The sequence below is a fragment of the Periplaneta americana genome, chromosome 16, assembly GCF_040183065.1.
Source record: "Periplaneta americana isolate PAMFEO1 chromosome 16, P.americana_PAMFEO1_priV1, whole genome shotgun sequence".
NCBI lineage: Eukaryota > Metazoa > Arthropoda > Insecta > Blattodea > Blattidae > Periplaneta > Periplaneta americana.
The window spans coordinates 151,282,608-151,299,806 of record NC_091132.1 but is presented as its reverse complement, the minus strand read 5'-3'; positions in this window follow the sequence as shown (position 1 = coordinate 151,299,806).

Sequence of the window (17,199 nt, the reverse complement as noted above, 5' to 3'; positions counted from 1 at the left end):
TGCTACTGGTAGAAATAGAGCGGTAAACACGATTGTCATACTTGTCCTTTGTTTTGTCTCGGGTGTTTTTAGTGAACAGTGTGAAAGTAATGGCAATAGAATTTTGAAAGATGATATATTATCGCCGCGGACTCATGCTTAACATGTCGGCATCATACAATAACGTGCGGCGTGCTTTTAAAACATAATTTTGCCGCCCGATTGTTGCTCTGTAGGTTTCACTCTAAGCGTCACGTTGTCACGTCTACTTCCTCGATAAGAATAAGCACTAGTTTGTTATGTTGGCTTTCTTAACTCTTAATAATAACTCTTTAATAATAATTTTTAATCACATACCTTAATGTTCGTCCTCAGCACAAGACATTGCAACCTCGGTTTTAGTCCACGTGGATTAGACAAGTAAGTGTCATTTAATAATGGAAGAAATTGAAAACAATAATACAATTAAATTTGAAAGACCTGCCGAATGTTAGTGCATGAGGCCGCTCAAAGACCTGCCGAATGTTAACCATGAGAGCGTGGCGATAATACCATCCCTGTTTAATTTTCCAAGCCATTTGCAAAAGGTACGATATAATATTATCTCTGTTGTTACAATATTAATATAATTAAAATCAATAAGTAGTTTACGACAATAAAGAATACTTATCAGACTGTAGAGAAATCACACTGAGTGAATTATTTAGACTTACACATCATATGTTAAAACATTAGTGGAAAGATAAATTTTTGTTTTCATTATGTAAATTAATTTATCTGCAAGATTATAAACTTTCATTCAAGATCCATATATGGATAAATAAATATACAGATAATAAATAAATAAATAAATAAATAAATAAATAAATAAATAAATAAATAAATAAATAAATAAATAAGTAAATAGCTATAATAGGTAAGCCTTCTTTGTGAACTTATGATTCAGAGTTCACCTATAAATAACTCTTTTACATTTTGCCGGACATATATTTTATTAACAAAAGCAAGGAATGGCATCTTATTGATATTACATATGTGCATAAAAATTATGTACCATCACTCCGCAAGCAATGATAATATATCTATTTTATTTATTTAAAATAAAAATACAATATGTAAAAAATCCACACATAAAAAAATGTGTTTTTTTTTATCTTGCATAAAGTGATTGTTTAGTTTTTAGGTCTTCAAATTACCTATTGTTTGCAATGTATTAGGTACCGATACTTTTTATAATTGATAGCATTCCCTTTATTAATTGAAGATTTTTTAAAATGATTTATTGATCGATCAGCGCATTTAGCGCTATACAGATCAATTGAAGAATGAATTCAATGTAATTTGGCTAACTTCGCACATTATATTTTGTCAGATTACCTATGTCCTGTGGTCTAGAAGTATCGGTAATATAATTTTCGATTCTTTAAAACTTAACAACAAGTCTATACTGATTATCACATATTTATTTCACTTAAGAATTTGATTATAATAAGAACTTGTGTAATCAAGGTGCATATATTTATGTCTTGTGATCTAAGAGTAATGTATGTTAATATAATTTTAGATTCTCTGAAACCTAACAATTTGCTGATTATCGTAAAATTATACAAGCTATAATGTGTATTGTGTAGGCCTATTTATGGATGTATCAGTATGTTTTCTATAAATTGCTGCGTACGTATTTTCTTTTCTTTAATGTTCTAACGCATATCAATGAAACTTTGAATATGTTTATTTCGTCCTAATTTTACGTTAAATGTCGAAAATGGCCATAATCTGTCAATTTTAGATCATCACAGCGTTAATTTGCGTGATTTACGTATTGCTATTATGCGTCTGCTCTCCAACAATATGACGGCAAGCGCAGCGTTCAATTTGCCCCGGTTTCCTCGTTTCGCGCAGCCGAGACTGTAGGGGCTTGTGTAAAACGTTACATGTTACGAGCTTTGCTGGCGCTACTTTCGACCTCTGCTTGAAAACGATACATCGATCTCGTAGGCCGCGGAATTCAATTTAACTAATCTCTTTCATTCCCTCCCCATTAACAATATTAATTAATACTGCGAAATTAAATTATTGGGTACAGATACAGAAATTCGCGGGGAATCATGCAATACCCTACAAAACAAAGGTATTGCAAATCATTTCGTATGTTGCAGTAGTGATAAAAAGCTTGCAGTGTGTGTTATTTGAATATACAGTACACTATTATTATTAGCAGTCATATTACCAGCTACAGTATTATAATATTTATAATTAATCATATCATTTTATTAAATTTAAATAAGGGAATGAGTTCACGCGCAAAAAGAAGTAAAACTAGTCCATTTTGGTCATTTTTCACTTCAGTGAATGATACAGAAAAAATTGCACAATGTGATATTTGCAGTAAGAAGTTGTGTTATAGTTCTTCTGTCACGAATTTGAAAAAACATATCGAAAGAAAGCATCCTATCATTAATCTACAGATATCTAAAGCAAGTCCTCATAGTTCAACTGAAATAACAACAGATGATCCAGCAGCAACTTTCACTCACATCGCAGCACCGTCCTCCACACCAGTATCAGCTCAAGGTGAGTCAGCAGTATCTTCTAGTCACACTGCAACACCATCCTCAGTATCCATTCCACCACCACCAAGACAGTCAAGTATTTCTTCATTTGAGGCTAGGAAAATCAGTGAAACTCAAAAGAAGAAACTGAACACTATTCTGCTAAAGCTGTTCTTTCTTGACTTTCAACCCTTTTCAATTGTTGAAGATCGTGGATTTGTAGAGTTAATTAGAGCACTAAATCCATCTTACCAGCTGCCCACCAGAAAAGCCATAACTACTACTCTCTTACCAGCAGCATATGAACAATGTAAAAATGTTGTCTTGGAAAAAGTAAGTACAGCATGAAACGTTTGCCTTACAACTGACTGCTGGACATCCAAAAACAATGAGAGTTACATAGCTTTAACTGCACATTATATAAATGAAAAGTTACAGCTAGACTCTGTGCTTCTTGATTGTAGCCAAATAAATGGACCTCATACGAGCTCTAATCTTGCTGCTACAATAAAGAAAATCACAGACAGATTTAATTTGTCAGACAAAGTTTCAATTGTAGTTACAGATAACGCGGCAAATATAAAAAATGCAGTAATAAATGAACTTAAGTGGAAACACTTTGGGTGTTATGCCCATACATTAAATTTGATCGTGCAAGAAGCACTGCAGGAAATAAAACAATTGCAAGAAAAAATTAAAACTACTGTGGCACAATTTAAGAGAAGTAGTAGTGCCACTGAGAAATTATTCACTTATCAAAGGAATTCAGGAGTAGGAGTTCCTAAAAAAACTATTACAAGATGTTGTAACAAGGTGGAACTCTACCTTCTACATGCTGCAGCACCTCGTGGAATTGGAGGAGCCAGTAAAGGCAACGATCGCATTAATAAATAAGGACCTGCCTGTACTTACGGAAAGAGAATGGGATATTTGTAGAGACCTATGCAAAATTCTCAAGCCATTTGAAGAAGTTACCAGGAAACTAAGTGGCGAAAATTATGCAACGGGCAGTCAAGTCATAGTCCTTACACGAGGACTTGCAGCAGTGTGCAAGAAGTTGCAAAATGAAAAACCCAGTTCTACTGTGGAAAGTATTCTGCAATCTTTACTGAAAGGAATTTCCGAAAGATTTCAATCCATAGAATATAGCAGAACACTTGCCATGTGTACATTTCTTGATCCGAGATTTAAAATGATTGGTTTCTCAGATCAAATTGCTGCTGACTCAATTAAAAAACATATAATTGAACTAGTCACAAAAAAGTTGAACCAGGAAAGACACACCAGACCAGAAGTCACTCAACAAACCTTCTATGCAGTGGATGAAAGTGGATTTTCAGTATGGGAAGACTTCGACAAAGAAGTTGCAACAGTCCAGCTGCAAGGTAAATGAAACCGATATAGGTATCTATTTATATTATTCACATAAGTTCACCAGTTTTTCTGAGTGTCTGATGAGCAAGTTATTCTTGTGATGCAAAAAATTGTGATAATAAGCATGACCTTCTATTCTGTAGAGTGTAAACTGTAACATTTTTACACATATAATAATCAAAGTTATATTGCCCTAATTCTAGGCACTGCAATGTCAGGAGCCATAGCAGAGGTACAACGGTTCATAGAAGATGGTCTTCTACCAAGAAATGATGATCCTTTCTTGTGGTGGAGACAACACTGCCATACCTACCCCACTCTGGCGAAGTTAGTAAGAGAAAGATTCCAGATGGTGGCAACTTCAGTGCCATGTGAACGGATCTTTTCAAAAGCTGGTTCACTTGTTACTGAAAAGCGTATGGGACTCAGTTCACAACATGTGAGAAAACTATTGTTCCTTAATGCAAATTACATCCAGAATAATAGATCCTTGTGGAATTGAAATATACATGCAATGACATGAAGATGTAATACTATATTGGTTAAAAAGTGTCATATAGTTCCTCAGTCTATATCTATATAATCATAATGCTAATGTGATTGCTATATAACACATTCAGTATTACATAATGAGATATTATATAGGCCTAATCATATATTTAGACGTACACTAAATATTGTTTATACTATTGTAAGTTAAATAATGCGGGAAAACTTCAGTATATGGTTCCCTCACTGACAATTACCTTAAAATAGGTACTAAAAATTGTATTTGTGTTTGTCGAATGTGCTTTGTCATGTCTATACAAAAGGCACTTTTCTGTGCCAATTTATTTTGTGTGCACAAGGTTAGAATTTTTTGTGGGTAGAGAAGAAAGAAGGCAATCGTATTCTGAAGCTTATCCAAGGTTTGTTTAGCAGACAATTACACGCCACTATATTCTGGAATTTTTTGTTTTTCAAAGTGCTATTTATATTGTAAGCATTATAATAATATGTACGCCTAATTTTGAAACACTGTGATAATATGTAATTATACAGGTATTATTTGTTGTTTGTTGGTTATTGGTCTTTGTGTTAAAATTCATACAACTTAAGTATGTCTTTCTTTCTTGTCATTTAAATCAGGTGACGTTAGGTTTGTTTAGTAGACAGTTAGATGCTACTATATAATATTACAAGAATTGTAATAATATGCAGGCCTAGACTTAGGCCTTAATTATTGCACATGAACAGTTTAAATCTAAGATATTTCAACACTGTGATACAGGTATTATTTGTTTATTGATCTTTGTGTTAGAATTTATTTAAGTACCTGTATCTTTCTTTCTTGATGCTGAATAATTATTGATGTTTAAATCAGATGAGGTTAGGTTTGTTCAGTAGACAACAAGAGGATTATAAATATTAAATAGTCCTCTGATAGACAATTACATGCCACTATATTCTGGATTTATTTTTTATATACGTATTGAGAAATAAGTATTGCAATAGGCCTAAAATGTAATTATTGTACATGGGCAGTTTAAACCTAAGTATTTCAAGACTGTGATATGTAATTATCAGGGAAAGGATTTATATGTAAATACATATTTACTTATAAAGCTAATATAATTTATATTTTGCATTATCTTTATGTTTCACAATGTGTAGGGTTGAAAAATCCTACTTTTATTTTCCATATTTTTCCATATTTTAGAGTTTAGTACATATTTTCGTTAATTTCCATATATTTTCCATATTTCATATAAAACAGTCCATATTATATTAGGTTTAACAATAAAACAAAACAAAATTCCATTAACTTTTAAAAATACATTTCAACAATAGAGATTTAAACACATGTTCAGTAATCCCTTTAACATCAGAGTTATTTGAAAATTAGCAGTCCTATCAACAATGGGAAAGTAAGTTACAAAACTGTATTAATTTAATTTAAAATTTTTAACAGACTTCAGTTGTGCAGCTCAACAGTTAAATGCCAGTCAGAGTACACATAGGTTCAGTTTTGTAAATCATACTATAAAGACGGTAAATATGCCAAAAGTACGTCATTCAGTCAATTTAAAATCAAAACTAACAAGTTACATTTCAGAATTTAAAGAAGATGGTTTATCAACTGACAATAAAATATTATTTTGTAATTTGTGTCAGTGTGCAGTATCATCTACACAAAAGTTCCTGGTGCAACAACACATTACAACTAGTAAACATCAGGCCAACAAACAACTAAATTCCAAGCAGAGACAATTGTTTTTAACACAACCAACAACATCGAATGTAAGATCTGAGTTTAACATCGACCTGTGCCGTTCTCTCATCTCTGCTGATATTCCTCTCTACAAACTAAAGAATAAGGTCTTCAGGGAATTCCTTGAAAAATATACTCAACATACAATCCCGGATGAGTCAACACTTAGGAAGACGTATGCTCCATCCATCTACGATGAGACAATACAGAAGATAAGAGATGAAATTAAAGATAGTTCAATTTGGGTTTCCATTGATGAGACTCCCGACAAAGAAGGTAGACTTGTTGGTAATGTAGTTATCGGTTTGTTAAGTGAACAATATTCTGAACGAATTCTTTTACATTGTGATGTTCTAGAAAAGTGCAATAACAAAACTATAGTTAAACTGTTCAACGAAGCTATGGGTATCCTGTGGCCAAAGGGTATTATGTACGATAATGTGTTATTCTTTATTAGCGATGCTGCCCCTTATATGGTCAAAGCTGGACAAGCATTATCTGTTGTATATCCTAAATTGACTCATTTTACTTGTGTGGCGCATGCATTTCATCGTGTGGCAGAAGTGGTCAGAGACAATTTCCCTAAAGTAGATTTGTTGATTTCATCAGTGAAAAAAGTATTTCTCAAAGCTCCCAGTAGAGTTAACATGTTGAAAGAAATGTACCCTGAAATTCCATTGCCACCAAAGCCAATTTTAACTAGATGGGGTACATGGCTAGAAGCAGTTGAATATTATGCCGAACATATAGACTCTATTAACAATGTTCTCCTTGCATTGGACTCTGAAGATGCAGTCTCAATTGATACTGCGAAAACAGTTACCTGTGACATAAGTGTGAAGAATGACTTAGCTCACATTCAGCATACATTTTCATGCATCATAAAAACGCTCAAAAGTCTCCAAAATAGGCACCTTTCACTATCTGAAAGTTTTGAAATTATAAATAGTACTGTGGAACAACTGAATCGTGGTAGAGGTAAAGTTGCAGATGCAGTAAGAGCTAAGGTGGACACTGTACTTTCAAAAAACCCTGGATATGAAGAACTACAAAAGGTTGTTGCTGTGATGAGTGGTGAATCAACAGTGAAGATTAACTTGGACTTATCCCCAGCAGACATTGTGAAATTGAATTATGTACCAGTTACTTCTTGTGACGTCGAACGCTCTTTTAGTCAGTATAAATCTATCCTCAGAGACAATAGAAGAAGATTCACTTTTCAGCACTTGAAAGAAATGTTTGTAACCTATTGTTATGGTAACAGACAATAAAAATTGTGTTTTGTTGAAACTACATTGGAAGATAAGGTACGTCCATTATATTTTTTGTTTAGTTTGATTAAAATGTACCAATATTTAACGTACATAGTCATTTTTTTATAATTTTAAGTCCATATTTAATTCCATATTTTGGTAAAAATCCATATTTAATTCCATATTTTGGTAAAAATAACTACATATATATTTACATATTTCATATATTTTTAGTCCATATAAATCCTTTCCCTGGTAATTATACAGATATTATTTGGTGTTTACTGGTCTTTATGTTACAATTTATGTAAGCGTGTCTTTTTATGCTGAATATGTTCAAATCAGGTGAGATTAGATTTGTTTAGTCTAGGGGATTACATGCTACTAGGCTTATATTCTTATGTTAGCAATTTAAACCTTAGTATTTGAACAATGTGATACGTAATTACATTGAAAAGTTCACACATTGCAAGTTTCGGAAGGAAGCCGATAAGAGATAAGTATTATTATAAAGAAAAAATATGAGGAATCAATTACTGTAATTTCAACTTTCAAGCACGTAGGCCCTATTTTTGTGCAACATAACCTAGAAGTCTTGGAATGGGTGTCGTGAAAATGTACGCTACAAGTATTGTACCCGTAAGAAACATTGAAATTGTCTACGAATTTCAACCAATTATTGTATATAATTTTCTGAAACGTAAATGATATGTTAAATAAATCATGCTGTGAAAGTTACACACGAACTTATAAAATGTGATTTGAGATGTACGCCAATGAACAATGAAAACCTGATAAAAAGCAAATTTGGGAATTCCTTGCTTCAACATACTCCAGTTGTCATTAGAATTTCTCAGAAGTTTGTTGGGATTTCTTGTCCAATCTGTCTAAACTATAACACGGAACATGGCCATTTGAAACAGGTACTCTACCTCGATCAGTGAACTTAAATCGATAGCAACAAATCTACAGATGCCTCTTACGAAACTGTTTTTTTTTTTGGAACTGTTATTTTGGAACAGTTTCTTTGTCGAAACAGTTTCACTTGAAACTGTTTAAAAAAAATAACAGTTTAGCCCATCTCTATTCTAAACCTTTTTCAGATAACAGTTTGCAGCATTAATAACGACCAATATTAATACAATAGGGATAGAAATAACATGGCTACTTTATCCCCTGAATGTTCACGATCACATTATCAAAGAAGCTATGATTGCAGTTAAGTATATAAAATGAAGGCATCAATGCCAAGCATAATGTTTCTCAGTCATCTTGATCATATTAAGAATTGCCGTCTTTATTTTCAGGAATGACCGTTCCTTGGATGGGTACAGTTTCAGATAGTATTTGGTTTCATACGTCTTCGAGTAGGTATTCGTGAGCATGTCTGCATTTCTTTTAAGGATAAAATTGTTTAGCAATTAACTTACCGCTACCCAATATTTAGACATTGTTATTAAATCATTGTAGACTGAAGTGCCGAAATATTATGAGTTTACACATTCATTTACCACAGGTTAGTATGAAATCAGTGTAGAACATTGATCTGGTGCCTAAAGCGCTGGACTTACGGGCCTCCTGATTTATAACTCCTGTTGGGCAAGTCTGTGGTGCATGTAGCACAGGAATTTTTTTTTCGGTAGCTTCGGTTCCCTGTGACAACCCAGCAAGTGTCCATCTCATCTCATCGCGGGTTTAGCGTAGACCAGCCTCCTGTGGCGCACCTTGGCAATTACTCTGTCGGTAAATTGATTTACATAACTTGCTTCATATGGGTGAATAACCTAGAGTCAGGTAGCCTACAAAAAAAAAATAAATAAATAAATAAAAATAAAAATAAATCTGCCGGTGCTGCTGTGACCCATTGGAGCACGAAAACTGATTTCAGTTGTAATGGATGTTGTCAAGACAGAACCCGAGGTGGACCAGCTGGCTATACAATCATGCAATGACGCAGATGCAGAAGAGACAGATCCTTCAGCAGATGTAAGATACTTTTTTTACCCTCGCATATATTGCAATTGGAATATTAACAGGTTAAACGAGGGTTGTGGTACTTCCCTTCCTGCTTCACTACCACACCTTCAGCAGTCTCCTCTGTAATACCAACATAACTTTGGTGACATTACGAAAGTTTCACGCTAGTATACATTTAGGCTATGCCTTGCATATACGAATCTGTGACAAATTTTAAATTCAAATTATTTATTTAATACACAAGATTTACCCTACATTAGGCATTGCAGCCCGAGAGAGCAGAAGCTCGTGCTCAGGCGCAGACAGGTTAGGTTGGTTCTTTATATTGTCTTCTATATACGAATCTGTGACAGGTTCGGTTAAGTTACATTAGTTTAGGCCAGGGCTCGGCACATTACGTGATTCTGAGAAATGAGCGGTTCTTCAGAGCGCTGTGACGTATGCATACTTACGTCATTCAGTTTTGGTGCAGTGGTGACTCTGCAGTATGATGGCGAACTTTGAAGACGGAGTTTCCGTTCATGCACTAAAGCGGCCCGCTACTCCCAATGCTTTTACTGTATCATGGGAGGAGGGGTTCTTTTTCGTAGGGAGCAGTGGATTAGCAAAGTATTTAATTTGTCATAAAACACTCCAACTGATTAAGAAGTTCAATATCCAACGGCATTATTCTTTACAACATGCTACTGAATATGACAAATATATGGTAATGAACGCCATAAATTAATACAAAAACTTAAAGAAAGTGTTTCTCAGGTACACGTAATTGCAAAAAGCATGTGCCGACTCTTGGTCGATAGAAATGCTAAGTTCTGTCGCGCAGTTCACTCGTGTAAATGTAACGCACTGCAAGACATTGCTGTGGTGTCTCTTCATTGAAAGTCGTCCGTCTATAATGTAGTAAAACTTACGAGCTGTGTGTGGCCCAGTGGTAAGATGTCTGACATCCGTACCAGATGTTTTGAATTCGCCTCCCATTTCGGTAAAACTGTTATTTTTTTTTATTTTAATGTTTAATTAATTTATTAGTTTAAATGTGAAACGGCATTTGTTAACAAACTTCGTTATGTCTGCCTTGTAAAAATATTATTGCCCATCACCTGTGGGCTATTAATAGGCGAGATCTGGCCTGTATAAACAAAGATACTTGTTTCACATCGTAAAAAACCGGACGCATATCAAACACAAATAAATAATTAAATTAACAAAAACAAACAATTTGTTATTATATTAACAAAAAAGACCTGTGATGGGGACTAGTATCTCGTCCACAAACCACCTGCGTCAACAACTGCCCTCATTCTACGCGGCATGGAGTCCACAAGATTATGGAACAGGTCTAAATTCTTGGCCATCTCCTCTCACACATCAAGAACTCTGTCCCACAATTCCTCAGGTGTTCGAACAGGTGGTTGTTCTGCCCAATTACAGCGTAGGATCCTTTTGACTGCAGCCCACAAATTTTGAATCGGATTCATATCTGGTGAATTTGGAGGCCAGTCGACTGGGTCGACATCACACCTCCTCGTAAACCATCTTTGAATCCGGTTGGCTATGTGTATCAGATGATTATCCTGCTGGAAGAAAATCGTTTCTTCTGGATATCATTTTCGGGTGGAAGGGATCATTATGTTTGCCAAAATGTGTTCGTAGACTTCTGCCGTAAACTGCCCATGGATGCGTTCCAGAAGTCCTGCCCCATCGTATGACATCCACCCCCAACACCCTGACCCTCACGCAATCCGACTTGTTAATTCATCTCACGAAGGGTTCATCGTATCAGTGGCCATTCATACAATAAACTATGGCAGTACTATCGTTGCTATTGGAGACAATTACCTCGTCAGAGAATATTACATTTCTCCAATCGAAGTCCTGTAGGAGAGTAGCATACGCAGAATGCTACTGGAGACAATTACCTGATCGAAGAAAATGACATTTCTCCAATCGAAGCCCTGTCAGAGAGTAGCATATGCAGAATAACCTATGCAAACCAGGGCAATGAGTTATAGTTTCTGTGGCATCTTCAAGCGTAATGACGAGACAGAACGTTGTATTAACAGATAGCAGTATTGCTTGAAAGAGAGAGGGAGGTTTTTTATATATTAGAGTTTGGGCATATTCTAAGAGATATCGCCACATAATTACAGCTTTGCGAGACACAAATTACTGGCAAATTTGTAATTAAAAAAAAGAAAGATTGAGGGAGATTCGAACCTTGAGCTACTACTATCAACTTGTTCAATAGACCAATGCCGTAACGACTTACGCTACTATGACTGTTAATATCGGTTCGGCATAATACGTGGTGTTCCTCTTCGTATTCGTTCCGGTTGATTTTGTATTTATCAATTTTATTATTATTTCGCTCTTCAAGGGCCCTGATGTATATACAATCAACCCACCATTCGATTTCATTACATACTTTAGACTCGTAAACAAAACACAGCAAATTTAAATGGTTTAATTATGTGTTACCTGGCGAACCACAGCTTTGACGAGATGAGCATGCGCAATGTTATGTCTCTGGAACTTAGGAATTGTCAGCGGTTCATTCTTTTTGCCAATAAGTGTACATTATATTAGAGTATCTATTTGATATTTATATTGCATTATAAGTTATTATACACTTAGTAATATTGTGACAGCGACGTGAGATTCGAACTCACGACCAGCGTCCTGCAAGAGAGCAGATCGCGCGGGCTCCACGGAGCACTGAGGGACGGCGCGCGGCGGAGAGGAGAGAGGGGAAAGGGCCAACGCGACGAGGGGAGAGTGCGCGCGCAGCTGCTGCTGCGTGCGGAGTGAAGGGAGGACGGACCCTCCCGACTCTTCGAGAAGTCCGTCGAAGTGGAAAAATCGGGAATTCGAACTTTCCAGGCTACGTCGCTGTGGTTATAAAAGAAGAAGCGCGAGGGAACTCAGACAGAGTGTGATTCATGATTAGTTCAGTGAGTAAGCCAGTGAACAGAGCAAGCCAGTCTTTGTACCGGAGTTCGACTCGAGTGTGCTCCGCAACTGTGTCAGCATCCGAAGGCCTGAGTTCGAGTGCAGTGGACCGCAGTTGGAGGGACCTGAGTTCGAGTACAGTGGACTGTCTCTGAATGTCTGTGGTTCGAGATACTGTGAACTCGAGTGACTGAGCTAGAAGAACTGTGAACTGAGAACTGACAGTTCTGATTTGTTAATAGTGCTTTGTAAATATTAGTTAAGATTAACAGTTCATTGTTGTTCGTAATAGTCCAAGTAAATTGTAATTGCCGTCAGTGGAGTGCTATAACGAATACTGTGTTGAGTGAAAATCCTATTTTGACGAGAGCGTTTAAAGTGAATTGTAGAAAGGAATTATTGTTGGAAGAATAAAATCCTATTGTTGAGTTGAAATAAATTTAATTTTAAATTATACAAATATTATGTTATATCATAGTAGCCTATAGTATATTACAGTTTATGATATATCATATCATATATCATATTATTATATTATATTATTGTAATCCTTTATGTTTATATTAGTAATAGCCTATTATTATGTAATTGTTAAAGCACTGTGCGTATGGGTTATGTAAATAAGCCTAATGATTTGTATGTGTGCATAGAACAAAGTTTATTTCATTAAATTAATAAGAGTGTTATGAATTCTGTACTGTACAATGGATTGATGTATTATCCTTATAAACTATTATGTACTGACAGACTGAATGAATAGAACAACCGTGGCTCTTGTTATATTAATGCAAGGAAGGTAGCTGTAATGTGAGTCTGCCACTGCGTGAGCGTTCTGCTCTGGCTTGCCTTGCAGAGCAAGAGCAGCTCTGACCAGCTAAATGGAGCCGCTCTCATGCCCAGCCTTGGTTTAGGCTGTTATTATGTCTTGCATATACGAAACTCTACAGGATTTTCAAAGTCTAGTGATTTTTGTTTAGTGATGGCCAACGTGAAAACAAAATCAGAATATAAGAATTTTGTGTCCATTTCATTATTATTTGTTGTTTCACTGTATTCCAGTGGTTAATGATTTACGTTCTTCGCATTACATCGTATCGTGTGTTTTATGTCCCTATGTTCCTTTCCTTCACTAGAAACTACAACGTTTGCACTTCCATTACTACACACCTCTCATTTCACACGTAATTTACTACATTTCCGAACAATTTCCTTCTCTTGAAAAAGAAAAAAACTTACACTGCTACAATTTATGGCACAGTTTACGAATCCCCATTTAGACTAAAATGTAAATTTTTAAATGTTGAAGGCATTGGTCCAAACTGTACACAGGAACCAAACCTAATGTTACTATTCAAGCATTATTTGACAATTCGATTCAATCTAGATCATTCCTGACATCACTATGTTGAACTACATAAACCTTCTAATAACTGAATTGTGATACGAATGAAGCCAAGAGACCAATATGGTCTATGTCAAGCCACATGTTACCTTTTTTTCTCTGGCCTGATGTTCTTGAAAATAAAACGTTTCATCGCATGAAATGTAGACGGAAGCTTCTCTGTTCGACATTTATAACCTATATTTAAATACATATATATCCAGATTGATAAATAAAAAATTGTGATGCCTTTCTTACTCACACCAGGCAACACAATAATTTCATCTCATTAGCCTGCATATTGTTAATAATATTATAAGAATAGTTAATAATATTATTTATTACTGTAAATGCTCATAATATTACTAAAATAAATAATAAAATTACTAAACTGTTTCATAAAGCAGCAAAGATAATTAAATTTATTAATAATATGAACCTTAGTTCCATGACTGTATTTTAAGTAATAGTTTAATAATTTGTAAAAAGTAAATGCCAATGTAGGGTTAGATTTTGAAGATAAAACTGTGACAACATTTGAAATGGATAATTCTGACTCAAATAGTGACGAGGAGGGAGTATTTGTCAGACGTCCAAGAAATTTTTGACAACGAATATCCTACAACCGTGCAAGAAAGTTACGAATATAATGAAATGTTTCACTTAAATTTTGAAACATTTGGATATGTCCGTCAAAGAATTGATAACTTGTTAGAACATCCCACAGAAAGGAATAAAGCATTAACTTCTCAGCAACAGCTACAAATTGCTCTGCATTGGTTGGGTAGTGGTGGACAATATCATTGTGTATCAGACATGCATGGAATTAAATTAAAACAGACTAAAATACAATTATAGACAAAGAAAAATATTACGTACTTAACACAGTTCTGGTTCTCATGTTTGGCCATGTTGCGTTACATACATAATCTTTATCACTCGTTACCAAGCCACAGCAAAATCCCACAATTCCATTCAAGCTTCTTTCTTAGAGTTTTTTGTTACTGTTGGTGAAAACCTTCAAATAGTTGACCTTTCAATCCGTAGGCGGGGGGGGGGGGACTCTGTTTCTTCAAGTTATTTTCACGTCTTTTCCCCATTTTAAAAAGCATCAGAGACAATATGAATGACTAACCAAGTCCCTCTCCATACTTACAAATTGTCATAGACGCCAATGTAGATGGACCATGCTGAAATTGAAAGCTATCTTATCTAATTGTAAAAGAGGAACAATTGGAAAGGGTCAAACCTAAATTAAATTAAATTACAGTATAGGACTGTTAGAAAGTAATTACTGTATAATTTACATTATTTTATGTTATTTGAATGACTGAACTTCACGTTTTTCCCCTCCTTTCTCGTCATTTTTTTTAATTATAATAATTGTTCAGAAATATATGCCTATGGGACATTTACATCACAAAATACAGTAATATTAACATTTTATGTACCTATTGAAATGTTTTTTCAATGTATACTTGTGACAACCTGGATCTATATAGGTACTCTTGACTAATTAACATTGTGAAGATCTTGATGAGCCAAGATCTTGTGCAGATATATATCAACAAGTGGATATATTACAAAATACATGAACTACTTTAAACCACCCCTATTGATAAACCAAAATTAACTTACGAGATTTATAGGTACCGTATCTACAATTCCACATCACAATCTCTAATTAGAACATATTTGAATTTTGTATAGTCAGGTAACTTCTTGAAAATACTACTTACAACATAATCAGCAATAAAAACCCATTAAGACAATTTCAGTATTTTTATTAATTTCGTCATAACATTAATCTTCTACAACATCCACACATTCAAACTCAAATACGATATTTTCTAGGAACTTCATCGCGTAAGTACTTATGTCGTTATTGCATTTGTATTTATTTACTCTTCCACCAATAATTTTTTAAGCTTTTTTATGTAAGTACTTGCGCAGTATTCCGAAGTATAACGGAACTTGAAATATCTTGCATAAGACGCTTTATAGGGTCCACTAACCCTGTTGTTAACACTGTCCGTAAGGCTGCTACAATATTATCATCAAATGTTTTCACTGCTTAACATTTTCATACGGTACTTCTTTAGATAACGAGCGTGCAAGTTTTAGACACACACGCTTGTATCACTGTACACTGAACACTGCTTTGGAGTTGCAAACTTTACAACAACAGAGACTTGAACAATTAGGAATGATAAATATATATTCACAATATTTTAGATTTATCAAATTGTTTCTTTTACTCTTAAATCAACTGAATCAAATAACAGAAACAATAACTTCGAGTTGCAATGATTTACGATCTTATCTGAAATAAATTGTCTCCCAAACCTTTACACATATTACGATTTACTCTGTTGTTGCTATTAAACATAGTACTTCAAAACTTATTTCATTCAACAACTGTTAACAGAGAGGATAATATAAATAGCTGTAGAGTGCAGACCAACTAGGTTATGTTTGTCAGCCTTAACCTCAAATCATCTGGCTGCAAACGATACAAACACACTATAACCACTGTTTACCATGCATAACCATTCGCAACCGAAGTCTAATAGAATGCGCTCATTAAGAAATTAATAATATTACTGTACGTATTTTATGACTCGTGCAAAACGTTTATGAAACAGAATTTAGTCGGTTAATAAAATTATTTTCATGACTGTAATGCTATTACTTAATATTATTACTGTGTTTATGAAACAGGCCCCGGACTGATGGTGAAAAATGATGGTGTACGAACATTACTGATATTCGCGTCATGGTAAGGCAACTGATTCATTACAGGAAGTGTTAAACTTGGGAAACTCATTTCCTTCAGACAGTTTTCGAGAGAGAAAGTTACACGTGTGTATTAAATCTTATCTTAATAATTAATCTTCATTAGTTTCACTTTAATGTCAAAGATAATCCGCTTGTTGTATTCTGTGCAGTGCTCCGTGACATCTCTACTAGTTGAGCTGATCTTTCAGACAATGTTCATATTGAGTTGAGATTTTCTTGATTAGATCGTGCTGTGATCGCCGTTCACAAAGAAACCTGTTTCGTTACTAGTTCAAATATTGTTAAAAATTCTGGAACATTTGATGGAAAGTATTGCCCACTAAACTTCCTTTTATATAACTTAAATGCATTTCTTTAATGTAGGCCTACATATTATAAAGAAAATTCATGTTCTAAATTGTTTTTCAATACATTAACGCAGGATAGTTAAAGCATAAGCCACAATAACTAACACTACAGCTCTCGCAGCCAGAGAAACAGCACTTGGAAGGTAGAGGGCCAGGCTATGTCGTGAACGCTGGTAGCATCCTCCTTCCTTCCCCAGGAGGAGACAGTAGGCGAACATTGCTGTTAAGTTCGGAAGGAAATGTTTACATTACGATGACAACTGTGACTACTTGTATTGTAGAGTGACGAATTTAGTTTCTATTGGCTGTTCCAAATGGGTAGAACGGTGTTAAAATA